The sequence below is a fragment of the Salvia miltiorrhiza genome, chromosome 6 (genome assembly GCF_028751815.1).
Source record: "Salvia miltiorrhiza cultivar Shanhuang (shh) chromosome 6, IMPLAD_Smil_shh, whole genome shotgun sequence".
Classification (NCBI taxonomy): Eukaryota; Viridiplantae; Streptophyta; class Magnoliopsida; order Lamiales; family Lamiaceae; genus Salvia; species Salvia miltiorrhiza.
In genome coordinates this window covers 41001514-41017667 of record NC_080392.1, presented here as the reverse complement: position 1 = coordinate 41017667, position 16154 = coordinate 41001514, and the positions used below count along the sequence as shown (strand labels likewise).

Here is a 16154-nt window from a genome sequence, read left to right as displayed (position 1 = left end):
ATACCTCTATTACGAAGTACAATTGGTCAATAGTATCTATGCATCCCCTGAGGTCTCCATAATACGTTCGTCTTAACAGGGTCGTGTCTATGAACTGCGATGTTGGGTAAATTCCCTATAATTCTAATGAAGTCTCTAACTCTCTTCGTATTATCTCAACTGTGGGTCCCTCTGCTTATCTTTTCTCAACTCAGTTCTACATCGCACATGTGACCTCATAGTTCTGGTCAACTCTATTACTCGTCTATCACCATGCATCAACATCATCAATCACAAAGCTCTGATAAGGAAAGTGAAACTCACTAATCATCAACATCTCTGTGTGTATATATATATATATATATAAGGAAAATTGCCTCTCTCTCGCGGTATTTTACAAAAGTAGGGTCTTATATACAAAGGCCCTAATACTAAAATGATGCTCTAGCTATACAAGCATCATAAGCACTAAGCATATATAGATATATATACTATCTATTCAAACACACTATACTATGCTTCTCTATCTATATATATATATATATATATATATATATATATCAACTATGCATCTATACATATGTACGCGCCTACGAGATAAACGTGATCACTAGCCATCGTCTCCCGAGACTCCTGACTCTCGTACTCGTCGATCTGTCGGTAGATGCTATCGTCACTCGACTCATCCTCGACGTCGGTGGTAGAGTGCTAAGAATTCTCCAAGCGCGTTGCCCTCACAGGGTTCCGTATCTCTAAACCTTCGATGTATTACTCCTTTTAAATTCTGCATCCTGTAATAGAGAGCATTGTGTTTCTCAAAAAGGGGGTATGAAACTTACTTGATATATATATCTCGTCATTAATATACTCATCCTCGTTCGGTACGGTGGGGCATCGGCTATACTAGCCTCAACATCTTTCCTCATAATCCACAACAACTGCCTCATATCAGAATCCATCACCTCAAACAATTCCGCCATCAAAACAATTCATAACTCATTAGTGAATCAAACTCAGCTCTCAACAGGGAAGCAACAAGAAACAACATCAACCTCTTATCTCGTTAAGCCGGAGGAGATGGGGTGCTGGGGTTTTATTTCGAACTGACTCTCGGTTTTATTTCGAATTGACTCTCAAACTAGCCTAAGAATTCAAATTAGGCTAGTACTCAATTTAAAAAGGTAAAAGCAATCAACGGTTCATCTTAATCAAGCAATAGACTCAGAGCAGACGACCTGCTCTGATACCACCCTGTCGCAGCCCGATCCCCGACGCTAGTGATAGCGTGGGCCGAGTATCGATACGACTATTTTAAAAGAATAAAAGACAAGAAGAATAGATCGAAGATCAAGCGGAAGCTCGCGTGAAAAAGTGCTAAGGGAATCATCATAAATCAACTTCAGGGGTAAAAACGTCAACATCATCATAACTCCATAAATATCAGGAATTTCAAGAACAAAAACAAAACGGGTATAGTTCATTTTTCATAAGGAATCATAATATGCAGAGTATCGCAGCAAAATGCGAATCGATTATATGTATGAAGACACATAACCGAGAGTATATTGTTTGATTTCAAAAGAAAAATAAAATATTCCAATCATCAAGACTTTATCGTCAAAATGGAAATGCGATAAAGTAGATACATTAGATAAACAATTTCCCCACCAGCACCAGACCAATCTCGCTCCTCGCTTAGCCTGCACATTTAGAAATACATGCAGGGCGTGAGTACATAATACTCAGTGGACATACGCCGAAAAATAATAAAAGCTGCTCTTAGAGCTATAGATTGAACTTGCCACATTAAGCAACACACAGGGGTTTAGTTAGAGAAGAACCTGTGCATGCAAATTTGCAAATCGTAACATCACAATAAAGTAACTGCGCAGTTTAAACATTCATTAAGTGTCACAGCCCAAAACCATTTACTTCCTTTGCAAATTTTATTTGAAAAATTATTATATTTTCGGGTTATTAATATATATAACTATGAGTCAAGTTCGTAAATTTATCTAGTCGCGCCCCTAGTTAGATAGATAATTTTAAGTTATAATTTATAACTTTAGCAAATAAAAACTCTTATGCTCAAAATTGGGCCTAAATAAATATTTTCATAATTGGGCCTTATCTATTTATCTATGTTTCATTGGGCTTGAATTAAATATGAGCCCATCACATTTAGTAAATCATCAATATTTATTCATTAACTTTACTGACACTTGCTTTTGAGCATATACGTATTTTCATCTTTAGCCACTTAATTTCTCTTTTCCTTTTTCAGCCACATGATTTTACTTAAAAATCTTCAGCCACAAATTTTTGATATTTTCATGTATCGATTAAACCTGATCTTGAAAATATTCAATCTTGAACAGCAAGTTCAATTACTCAGCCACATATTTCACTTTCAAATTCTTGAAGAGCAAGTAATTTATCCTATTTAAACCCCACTTTATCATCTCTCAATTTAGAAGCAAGTCACCGACTTTTCCATCTGATTCTCTTCCCCATAGAACTCATTCTGCTATTTCTCACTGCAGAGTTTCAAATGGTAATTTTAAGTTTTAATAGCTATGTAATTCCATTTCAGTACATCAACTATCCTATTTTTCTGCATAAACCAAACCCCCATGAATTCTTCTTCTCTTTTAGAAAAATTATTTCTTTTAGAAAACTATTAAACAGCAGATGCATATTCATTGAATTTTACAAGAAAGAAACTCAGATTTAGAAACTTAGATTGATAAGGGAGTTGGGATGAGTTGGGGTGAGGAGTTGCTCGCCGGAGCCATGACCGCCGCTGCATGTGAGAGGCGGAGGCGGCGGCGCGGTGGCCTTGACCGCTGCTGGGCTGTTCCGGTCGGGGAGAGGGCTGCTGAAGGACTGCTGCTATTGACCAAACGAGGGAGAGAGGAGGGTGAAGGTGATGCCGGGCAGGAGAGGGTGGTGGCTGGCGGCGAGGGTCGCCGGAGAAGGGTGGACGCCGCTGTTGGGTGCGGTGGGGGAGAGTGAGAGGGAGACTAGAGGTGAGGAAAGGGAGAGAGGGCGGCGGCGGCAGTACTGGAAGGGGAGGCGGCTGGGCGCGCCTCTGTTGATACAGGGACGGCGGGGTGGCGTTGCGGTCGGACAGGAGAGAGGAAGGAAGCGGAGCCGCCGGCCTCCGGGGACGGCGCTGCCGTCCGGTGGCGGCGGCAGGAGGGCGCAGAAAGGGTGGGGTGAGCGGCTGAGAGAGAGGGAGTGAAGAGGGTGCGTGAGTTTGTGAAGTATGGCGTGTGTGTGTGTGAGACTTTTAAATTAGGGAAAAAGGAAAATGGGCTTTGGGTTTAGGCTTAGGTTAATGGGGCTTAATTTTATTAAGTGATTGGACTCTTTTTAAATATCATATGGACTTCATATTTTAAATTTTCATTATTACATTGGACCTGATTTTATTAAAACCCAAAATAAGCATGCATTTTTATTATTTATTAGACCAATTATTTTTCAAACGATTTTGAAAGTTTTATAAAATTTTCTTAATTTTAAATATTTTTCAAATATATTTAGGCCCTTATATGTTATTATTTGAATTTATTTGACTAGGTGCGGCGCGACTAAGACATGGATTTTACTTTGAATTATCAGAATTAACTTTCAAGTTCAAGTTCAAAATTCAGGTGTGGGATTTATTTCAGTACATGCTGTGGTTAATTCTTGTCCATTTTAATATTATGTGTTTACCATATGTGAGTTGCATTAAATTATATCGCTAGGGGCCCGCTCAATGGGTCCAGGACATTAAAGTCCTTGGTATGCCACAATGCGATTTCATGTTAAAGTTATGGTTGCAACCAGTCGCCAGGGGCCGGCTCAATCGGTCCAGGACGGAAAGGTCCTTGGTATGCCACCGTGCGACTTTCAGTCACGAATGTATTGATCATATGTGATTCTCATTTTATTAACGTGGACAATGATTGCATGTTCCCACACTGAGTGTACCCTGTATGCTCATCCCATACTTAACATTTTCAGGTTTTAAAGGCCGGAGGCGCGTGGAAGGTCAAATGGCGAATCAAATATTTTGAATTCAGTCTTTCTTAAAAATGTTATATTTAGTAAAGTAATTTTTGTTAATAAAATATTTATTTCACTATTTTTCTTATTAAATATTTATTTATAATCATGATTTTCCGCGTGCGTTTTCATGTAAAATTAAAATGGATTTGGGTGTCACAAGGTGGTATCAGAGCAGGTCTACTTTCCTGTAGACTCTGCAAAATAAAAATTTCATAAAATTTTTAAAAGTCGTGTGTGAGAAAGTCATTCGACCACTGCGCGCTCCGACTCCAAGGTAAAAGTATTTGACAAGTTTTCAAGGGGATGAGTATAAATTATTTACGTTGAAAGTATGTTGTTTTGCTGCAATGATTGAAGTATTATCAGAAAGTTCAAGTTCATTATGCAAGTTATTATGAGAAAGTTCAGTATTCATGTTATTATGTTGAAGATTATTGCAGCTATGAATTGTTAAATTTCGAGGACGAAATTTTTTTAAGTGGGTAGGTTTGTCACAGCCCAAAACCATTTACTTCCTTTGCAAATTTTATTTGAAAAATTATTATATTTTCGGGTTATTAATATATATAACTATGAGTCAAGTTCGTAAATTTATCTAGTCGCGCCCCTAGTTAGATAGATAATTTTAAGTTATAATTTATAACTTTAGCAAATAAAAACTCTTATGCTCAAAATTGGGCCTAAATAAATATTTTCATAATTGGGCCTTATCTATTTATCTATGTTTCATTGGGCTTGAATTAAATATGAGCCCATCACATTTAGTAAATCATCAATATTTATTCATTAACTTTACTGACACTTGCTTTTGAGCATATACGTATTTTCATCTTTAGCCACTTAATTTCTCTTTTCCTTTTTCAGCCACATGATTTTACTTAAAAATCTTCAGCCACAAATTTTTGATATTTTCATGTATCGATTAAACCTGATCTTGAAAATATTCAATCTTGAACAGCAAGTTCAATTACTCAGCCACATATTTCACTTTCAAATTCTTGAAGAGCAAGTAATTTATCCTATTTAAACCCCACTTTATCATCTCTCAATTTAGAAGCAAGTCACCGACTTTTCCATCTGATTCTCTTCCCCATAGAACTCATTCTGCTATTTCTCACTGCAGAGTTTCAAATGGTAATTTTAAGTTTTAATAGCTATGTAATTCCATTTCAGTACATCAACTATCCTATTTTTCTGCATAAACCAAACCCCCATGAATTCTTCTTCTCTTTTAGAAAAATTATTTCTTTTAGAAAACTATTAAACAGCAGATGCATATTCATTGAATTTTACAAGAAAGAAACTCAGATTTAGAAACTTAGATTGATAAGGGAGTTGGGATGAGTTGGGGTGAGGAGTTGCTCGCCGGAGCCATGACCGCCGCTGCATGTGAGAGGCGGAGGCGGCGGCGCGGTGGCCTTGACCGCTGCTGGGCTGTTCCGGTCGGGGAGAGGGCTGCTGAAGGACTGCTGCTATTGACCAAACGAGGGAGAGAGGAGGGTGAAGGTGATGCCGGGCAGGAGAGGGTGGTGGCTGGCGGCGAGGGTCGCCGGAGAAGGGTGGACGCCGCTGTTGGGTGCGGTGGGGGAGAGTGAGAGGGAGACTAGAGGTGAGGAAAGGGAGAGAGGGCGGCGGCGGCAGTACTGGAAGGGGAGGCGGCTGGGCGCGCCTCTGTTGATACAGGGACGGCGGGGTGGCGTTGCGGTCGGACAGGAGAGAGGAAGGAAGCGGAGCCGCCGGCCTCCGGGGACGGCGCTGCCGTCCGGTGGCGGCGGCAGGAGGGCGCAGAAAGGGTGGGGTGAGCGGCTGAGAGAGAGGGAGTGAAGAGGGTGCGTGAGTTTGTGAAGTATGGCGTGTGTGTGTGTGAGACTTTTAAATTAGGGAAAAAGGAAAATGGGCTTTGGGTTTAGGCTTAGGTTAATGGGGCTTAATTTTATTAAGTGATTGGACTCTTTTTAAATATCATATGGACTTCATATTTTAAATTTTCATTATTACATTGGACCTGATTTTATTAAAACCCAAAATAAGCATGCATTTTTATTATTTATTAGACCAATTATTTTTCAAACGATTTTGAAAGTTTTATAAAATTTTCTTAATTTTAAATATTTTTCAAATATATTTAGGCCCTTATATGTTATTATTTGAATTTATTTGACTAGGTGCGGCGCGACTAAGACATGGATTTTACTTTGAATTATCAGAATTAACTTTCAAGTTCAAGTTCAAAATTCAGGTGTGGGATTTATTTCAGTACATGCTGTGGTTAATTCTTGTCCATTTTAATATTATGTGTTTACCATATGTGAGTTGCATTAAATTATATCGCTAGGGGCCCGCTCAATGGGTCCAGGACATTAAAGTCCTTGGTATGCCACAATGCGATTTCATGTTAAAGTTATGGTTGCAACCAGTCGCCAGGGGCCGGCTCAATCGGTCCAGGACGGAAAGGTCCTTGGTATGCCACCGTGCGACTTTCAGTCACGAATGTATTGATCATATGTGATTCTCATTTTATTAACGTGGACAATGATTGCATGTTCCCACACTGAGTGTACCCTGTATGCTCATCCCATACTTAACATTTTCAGGTTTTAAAGGCCGGAGGCGCGTGGAAGGTCAAATGGCGAATCAAATATTTTGAATTCAGTCTTTCTTAAAAATGTTATATTTAGTAAAGTAATTTTTGTTAATAAAATATTTATTTCACTATTTTTCTTATTAAATATTTATTTATAATCATGATTTTCCGCGTGCGTTTTCATGTAAAATTAAAATGGATTTGGGTGTCACATTAAGTATGTACCACATCCACTAATCATCATCAAGGTACTGAGAAGTAGGCCTCCCTCTCAAGTACCGTGACCGACCGACCCGAAGACGGCTCACAGTCACCTCTGTGCACAATATCCCGCTTGTGGCAGGACCGAATTCGTCTCATCAGTAGAGGGTAACACACAAGTCATTATTAACAAAACTCGGCAAGTCAATTAGTTTCAAGCATCATTTTAACTCAATCATGCATCATTGAAAATTTTCATTAAATTGGAATTGAACAGTTAAAACATATTATTCACTTCAATATCGTATAAGAGGCCTACGACACGCAGGGGATCTCTATATACGTAATATAAAAATAATGCCCACCTGAAGTCCTTCGCTCAACCTGGAAAGAAATCAGGCGACTTACTTCTTCGTCTCGCTCGGACCTTCATTTATCATCATCACATCGTCATCGTCATCGAAGGTTCATGTGATAAAACAAACCTTAGTCAGAAACTCAATTTCTAAATCTTTTGATAGGAGCAAAATCTTTTTGGAGAAATCCCTTCCTGCAATTCGAGGTAGTTCTTCTTCAACTTCTGCTGGAAAGACTCCTCGTTTTGCTGTACAGATTCCTGCTCCTGAATCCACATAAGCAGCAAAATATTCTGCTTTGAATTTCTCGTATAACATCCCTACAAAGATGTATATCGAGAATGGACTCGTCGTTGGATCGTCAACCTTCTTCCGCCGATTGTGATCTCCATTCCTTTTGCTTTCCATGACCATGGTTGATATTGGTCAAGGAAATTGCGTCCTAGAATCAGGACATCAGCTACTTGTCCGGCTGCCTTTTGACACCATTCGGACAGCTTTCTGTGGACATATGACATCCTTCTTGATGCACTATTAAGAGGATAGTCTCCTGGTGATACGTACTCGTTGATGAGCATCTCCCTCCATGGACTTGGAAACTTTGTGAAAAAGAGGTCCTTGGCGGTTTGATCATCAACTACCCCCATATGAACATATAGGGTATATAGGTGCAGAAATTCATCGAGAGCTTTTGGCTCTAGCACCACCAATCTTAGATTGTAAAGTGCCTGTCGATATTTTTTGCGCTTTTCTTCTGCCGATCCTTCGAAAAAACCCATTCCAAGAAAATGGACTTTAATCCGATCGGTAGCTTCCTCAAGGATTTCATAAACTGATGTTTTGGCAAACAGCTCATTCTTCTCCTTGGTTTCAGCTTTATCCCAGAATTGTTTTGCCATACCGGCAAAACTTGCCTCGAAGATTTTGACAAATTCCTCCTTGTCATATTCTATCCTGGCAATCACAACCTTCATTGCTGAAGCCCATTCGCCGATGAGTCCTTCCCAATCTTTGAAACTGGCTTCATCAAGGTTGAGAATCAATCCGTATGGATGGATTGGTTCAAGTGTGACCTTTCCTACAGGGGTATCCCGCATCTGAGGCCGTCGTCTCCTGGTTCGTTGATATCGGCTCGAATCTTCTTGAGCCCCATACCCAGCTTGTTGATGCTCAGCTTTAGGCTTGGGCATCTCTCCTTCTTGGTTCATCTTTAGATCAACCATATTGAGGTTAGCAAAGGATTCTGCTAATTCTTGTAGATCTTCTAATCCGACTCGATCAAGGTTATTCATGTTGTTTCCCTTTTACAAGTCGAATTATATCCTCCGGCTTCAATTCCTTGGGTGCTGAATTGAGTGGTAGTGGATACGTCGGGTCTTTGGACCATTTATTCCGAATTTTTCCGGAACATGGTTTTCGCCGCTCGATGTCCTCCACCTTCTTCTTGATATCTTGCAAAAGGATTAAGATTTCCTCTTGTTTGATAGATATCCGGCTCATCTCCATCGGTAGTTCATATAGCTTGACGCCATAATATTCCACCGTTCTCTGAATCTCCCGCAAGTTGACGTTGTCGGAAGAGCTTGGCTCGATCTTTTGGTAGCTAGGATAAGCTACTCCTGCCTTGTCCTTGGGCTCCATCAAGTATGATATTGTTGATGGAGGTTGTCTCTGGCTCGTCGGTTTGCCGATCTGGCCTCGGCATTCGCCAATAGGGCATTAAGATATCCCTGGATGTTCATAATAATCTCACGAACAGTCTCCTCGTCTTCGGTAATGTTGATCATGAGAGATCGCCAATACCATCGTAATTCGCCTAATAGGCGACTGTTGTCTCTCTCCAAAGATTGGAGAGAAATCCTGTATACAAGACATCTCGGACACTCGTCCGGATCCATATAAATTTTTATGGAGTCTCCTCCCACATTGGTTAATCATAAAATAAAATAAATATAAAATAATTCCTCTATAAAAACCCCGCTCTGATACCATTTTAGGCGAGGCGCGGGATGCATAAGATTTATAAAATTATAGAAAATTTTTTCAGAGTTAAAACTAGGATTTTTCGTGTCCTTTTGCAAAGTAAGGGGTTCTTTATATAAATAAAGATTTTGCAGGGGTCAAAACCAAGATTGTAAAGAATTGGGAAAAAGTTAGTGTACAAGTGTCATAATCCTAGCGATAGTGCGTAGAAAACACTCAGCCTAGGATAGTCAAAACCAGCACTCTACTTTTAAGCCTTCTCTCATTCTTTGATTGTTGTGCCAACTTGAGTGAAAGGCAGTAAGTGGGCCACGTAAATCCAACCTTGTAATATACTAAACGATTTTCCCCAAGCTGGGAACTAGACAGTAATTTGTGAACTGTAAATAAAATACTGGCTTCGATTTTCAATCATCGCATTTCTGTATCTGCTTGATATCTTTTTCCTTGCCTGATAACTTGATAAACTGTGATATAACTTAAATTAAATTCGTAGATTTAATCTGCTTTGCAGTCGGAATAATTCATCGACTTCTAGTAGCACTAATAAAATATAATTGCTTCTGTTTATCGATTAATAAATAACATGACTTTGCTAAGTCAGTTATAACTTGGAAATAATAATTATTGAATAGCTCAATAATCTTCATCGCGATTTACTCACGCGACACAAAGCATAAGGCTAAAATAATAACTCCGTCTCTCATAAAAAAAATCAGGATCATAAACTGGATTCATATATAACTGGCAACTGGGTTCTATTTACTGAAAGATGCGATATTAATTATCGTGATACCATATTTAAATAACATAAAAAGAGCGGGTCACTACAATTGAACTCAGGGACAGCAGGCGTATAATAGAATCTTTGCTCTAACAGGTATTTTTTTTTGCCTATGGTGAACACAAAAAACGCAACGCAAATTTGCATTTTTACCGTTTAGAAACATATTCCACTTTATGACTTTTATAAAATTGCAATTTAAATCTTCATATACATATAAATTCGAAAAAAAAAACCATAAGAAGAAGATTTACAGAAGAATAAAAAGTGGATTTGCAGAAGAAAAGTAATGAGAAGAAGAAAAAAAAAACGTGAGTGAAGAACCGGCGCTCTGCACCTGTATCTACACAATTAAACCTAATTTTCTATTTTGCTGAATAAATTTGGGCTGGGCTGGGCATGCGCTTAATCTGTTAAGGTAATTCACTACTATTAAGATGATTTGAACAATTAAAGCATATTTAAGGGTAATTTTAAACACAGCCCCCAATTTTTTCACTATAGCCTCTTATTTAAAAATAATAATAAAAATAATTATAATTGTACTATTTTACCCCTATAGCTCTATTTTAAATTTGTAATAAATTATAAGTTAAAAAATTAATTTGAAAGTACATTACATATAGTTTTTTCACGGATAAAGCATATAGTCCCCCATCCTGATCTAATACAGATAAATCGTATAGCCACATCCTGATCTAATATTAAAAATACTGATAAATCTCCATCTTTAATAACATGAATTCACAGATAAATCACATAGCCCCCATCTTGATCTAATATTAAAATATTGATAAATAACCCCTAATAACTCCATCAGTATAGCCCTCAACAACTAGAGTTTGAATGTTCCATAGGCTGGATAATGTCGCAGGAAACATTAGTGAGGGAAGAAATCATTAGTACATAAGAACACAATAGAAATTGCAAGAAACATCTTCAGAATATAATACAAGAAACAATGATTAAATACTTCCAATAGTGGCAAAATTACAAAAGCAAGACCTCACAATGAGGGAAGAAATCCTTGTAACAGAATTATAACTCTATTAACCAAGACATTCAGAACTGCATAATTCATGTGCCTTAAGAATAGGGAACCTCTTCTATGATCACTAGTTATATTCATTCGTTTTTTTTAAGAGGATTCGCCACAGTGATGATGGGTTCTCTTCTTTCGTCATTTAAATTCTCTACCAATTACCAAAATGACTTGAACCTAAGTTGAAAAAAATTAAGGCTTCATATTAAAGATTAACATGTTTTAGGGACGACCAAATCCAAATTCAAATCTACAACTTAAAATGAAGAGAAAATTATCAAATTAAAGCAGTGACAAATCACCTAGGGATGAATATTATAGCTTTCGTGAATGGAGGATTTGCGAGAAAGGTTAAACACTAGAAACAAGGGAAGTGGAATTTCTGATATTTGTGCTTTATTTCCACAGCTAAAGTTGCGCGATAACCTCTGCAAGACCCGAGAAACAAAGAGCATATACCTCATTGAGAAGTTGTTGGTGCTGGGAAATTGAATGCTTCTCGACTCCCGTAGTTATAAATATTTGTGATGGGTAGTATTGAGAATTTTCAGAATTTCAACATCGTAGAAATTTGATCTTCATAACATGATCTGCTAGACAAAGAGAAAGACATAAAAGAGAATTTGTTGCCTAACGGAACAAGAAGAAGAAATTAATTTATGCAGGTGAAATGAAGACCGTACTCTAAAGAAAATATTAATGTTCTTCTTCATGTTTGATGTTCTTAAATTTTGAGTTGGGGCTATATAAATGAATTACTTAAAAGTATTTGAGTTGGGCTATATAAATAATGAGATGATGATACGTGATGTACTTTCAAATTAATTTTTATAACTTATAATTTATTACAGATTTAAAATAGAAGCTATAAGGGTATAATAGTACAATCATAATTAATTTTATTATTTTTTTTAAATAAGAGGCTATAGTGAAAAAATTGGGGGCTGTGTTTAAAATCACCCCATATTTAATTATCAATATACACACACATTTTTATATATATTACACATCCATCAAAAAATATAAAAAATAATCTATTTAGTTTATTATATTAATTATACAACTAATCATAAAATATAAATTGGCTGTAGATTATAAAAATGTTGATTAATTATATAAAAGTGTTCGTTGCAAAATTTCACTACTACATCAAAATAATAATAATAACAATAACTATAATATAAAGTTTATATTATTATATTGAAATATTAAATTAAAATGATGACAATAATATAAACAGTACATGACATATTACAACATTAAATTAAAAAGGTTATGATGGTCTAATGTGTATTATTGAAAAATATATAGGTGTTATTGTAAAAGTATAAAAGTTAACATGTGAAAGAATATATTTTTGAGTTTAAGTTTGAGTTTTTAGATTGGAGTAAAATTATTATTTGATATGACACCATACTTACAAAAAAAGGAGTTTGAGTTTGAGTTTGTGGATTGGATATGACTTAATAGATGTAAACCACTTTATTAGATTTTTAGAAATTACAATTTGAATCCTAATACTTACAAAAATTAGAAAAAAGGAGTAGAATTGGATGATGGAGACAAATTTAGTTGGGGCTTTAAATTTCTAGGACATTTAACTTAATTACTGATTAATTACATAAACATATTGTATAATAATGTACTATACATACACAAAAATTTGTTTATATAAAAATAATTTCAATTATTATTATTATTATTATTATTATTATTATTATTATTATTATTATTATTATTATTATTTCTTTGTAATAATATTATTATTATATATAATATTCATTAAATTTAATATTGTATTTATTAAATTGATAATATTGTTATTATATACTATTTTAAATAAAATAATATATAAATTAATAAAAAACATTTTTTGTTTTGAATTGATTAAATCATAAATGTTTTATATTTTATACTCATGATGATTTTTAAAGTAATATCGTTCAATTTCGATACACGGCGAGCATTGCACGGGCGAGCGTACTAGTTAATTAATTAAGAAACAATATTTATGAAATTTACCGCCCAATTTATGAATTATTATATTTATGTTATATATATTTTTTTGTCTTTTTATATATATAATCATAATTTTGCCCTTTTACTTGCCGCAACAATTTGATTTGATTTTTATGTCAAAAGATATATATAATCAAGTTCTTAGCAATCCAAGTTGCACTCAATGTTCACAGATTTATGATCATTGACGACCAAAGTAAATAATAACGTAGAACATAAGAATCTTATGAATAATATGTATGAATTAAATTTAGTTAATCTCTTGGGTCTAGTGTAACCGGCTAACCGCGATGAATGCCATGTGATAATCTTGAGATTTTAACTTAACAGTGTTAAAAGATGCATAAAAAATTTAATTTTGTGCAAAATTTAGTTAATGAAGATAATGTAAAATATATTGAAAGACAATATTTCAAAATTAATGATTAAATTAGCATTTGCACCCCATCCAATGCGTACATTTCTATATTTATATAAAGTTGATATCAACTCAATTATCATATTTATAAATATAATAAATAATTAATTTTAATTGAATATATTTGAATTGAATATTGAAAAAATAAAAATTAAATAAGAGTTCATAGTAATAAAATTGGTATTATGAAAAGACAAAAAAAATTAAAAATTAAAATAAAAAAGAATTGAAAATAGATTTATTTTTTAAAAATGAGAGATAATTTTTTTTAAATTTTAATCATTAAATAAAGTATAACTATTTCACAATTTCGGAAGAGAAAAAAAACAAAGAAGATAAAGAAATAAGAAAAAAAAATACATGTGGTTTATAAACCTTCAATTTATTATAAATACAAAATTGTCATTTAATTTTAAAATTAATTTGATATTGATTTCAAATTAAAATCTCGACTTTTTAATATAGTATAGACAAGTGTTACTTAAAAATTCATAGCAACACAAGCAACCGTTACAGTAATCAGGAAATTCATTCAGAGCTTTCTTCTCCCACAGTATCTCAAATCTCAAATCATAATATTATTAAAATAAAAATTTTTATAAAAGAAAAGCGAAAAACCTAAACCCTTGAAAGCACAGAGAAGCAGACTAAGGGTCGGGCCTCATTAAAACCTCAACTTGAGGAAAAAGAGTACCCGTCTACGGAAGCAAACACAAGCTGCGAGGGAGCGGAGTGAGACCACCTCAGAGACTCCGGCCTAACCATTGTCCCTAGGTTGTCTCGGCTACCCATCACAGTAACAGAACAAAAACCAAAATAAAAAGGATAAAAAGAAAGCATAAACAAAAACCAGCGAAAGTGCCAAAAGGAAAACCAGCCCAAGCGCGTGCTAGAAAACAAAAAGAACATCAAACTACCAACAAGCTGCATGCCAGATCCAACCAAAGGCCCATGCTCTAAAGAGAGCGAGATACGGTGTATCAACGACCAAAACTCACCGCACTCAAGAGCTCGACGCCAATCAGTAGCGGTCCCGCCGGCGGAGCAACCAGAAGAGGCCGAAATCTCCGGCCCCAGCCTTGAGCTCACCCAAGAGCTGAAAAAGAGCCGGAGGGCAGCCCACCAACCCCAACAAACAAACAGAAAAACCGCAGCAAACCAGGGCCCCCAACTGTATGAAGAAAGACCCCCCAAGATACAACTCATGAGAACGTAAAAGAATCGGCCGCCACTTCTTTGAAACGACCAAAACAAGCCAATGACGCGCCCAAGACCACAACTCCATCAACCAAAAGTAAGAGTAAATGCCCACTCGAAAGGAGAACAACCCAAAAAACTTCAACCAAAACAAAAACAGGAGGATCTGTCGCCACTCCTCCGAGCAAACCGAATCCAGCCAACTCCAGCCAAAACAGCTACCGTGCTCGTAAAAGAATAAGAAGCAGCGAATGAAGGACCCAAACAAACCTCTCTCCAAAATCCAGCGAAAATAGACATACAGACCGTTGAAATCGAAATCAGCAATAGCAACCCACCAAGTGCCTGATAAAGAACCTCTAAGAACAGGTGTTGAGAAACCACAGGAATTAAACCACCCGTCGAAGATGGCTATGTGTCGAAATGTCCTTGCGAACTGCATCTTTAATAGAATCAATTTCAAACGGCCACCACCCTTCCGGCATAGAATTGTGAGCAAGAATGTCCGCTACTTTGTTTCCCTCTCTATAAATATGTGTGATATAAACCTGGAAACTCTTAAGAATGTCCAAAACATTCGACCACGCCGCTGCAAACCTCCAAGGAACCGTCGAGGAACGAGAGTGCAGCAGCCGCACTATGTAAGTAGAGTCCGACTCAATCCACAAATGGTTCCAACCTCTAGCGTTAGCAATCTGCACGGCAGTAATAACCGCTAGAAGTTCCGCTTCAAAGGCATAACCGAGACCGCCTTTGATATGAAAGCAACCTTTCACCGAACAATATTTGTCCCTAAACACCCCTCCTGCCGCAATTTGCCCCGGTGCTCCAGAAGCAGACCCGTCAGTATTCACCTTAATCCAGTTGTTGGTCGGAGGCCACCAGTAAACATTAACAAAAGTAGGCGGAGGAGCCACCCTCGTCCTAACTCCAATATTTCTAAGCACAAGCAAATCAGAACAAGTGTTACTCATGTGGCCAAGATTTTTGAAATTGCTTTCCAACTCCGAAAAAGAAGATTTGACAAAAGCCAGAATACTCTTAGGATTAAAAGGCTTATCTTCAAAAATACACTTGTTTCTATGAGTCCAAATTACCCACAGCAAGGTAAGAATCCCCGCCTTCCAGAAACACTCAACTTGAGAGCTAAAATTTTTGTTCCAAGCAAAGACTAAGAGGCTGTGAATGTCCGGCGCCTCCAAATCCAACGTTTGATCAAACCAACCCAAGAATTCTCGCCAAACTTGTTTAATCCGATCACACGTCCAAAAAATATGATCCATGGATTCGAAATTATTGAAGCAAAACACGCAGTGATTAGGCATTATGAGACCATGCCTAATAAGCCTATCAAACGTAGGCATCCGATTATGAAGAATACGCCAACAAACCAGAGATCGGCGAGACGGAACATAACTCTCCCAAATCCACTTACCCCAGCTGACGCAGGGAAATTTATGGCAATGGTGGGAAAAAGCTAAAGCAGAGGTGACATTCCCATGCAAAGACGGCTTCCAATAACGAACATCCAC

The 16154-nt window shown here is 36.6% G+C and overlaps 1 long non-coding RNA gene across 2 annotated transcripts; it reads left to right on the top strand.

Moving 5' to 3' along the window:
* The first annotated feature begins 1911 nt into the window (after positions 1–1911).
* On the top strand, positions 1912–6780 carry LOC130989570 (uncharacterized). Of its 2 annotated transcripts, XR_009090693.1 has the most exons (3): positions 1912–2533; positions 3565–3638; positions 3994–6780. It is a non-coding gene; the product is annotated as an uncharacterized LOC130989570 (long non-coding RNA). The 2 variants fall into 2 exon arrangements; XR_009090692.1 differs by having other exon boundaries at positions 3565–6780.
* The last annotated feature ends 9374 nt before the right edge of the window (positions 6781–16154 follow it).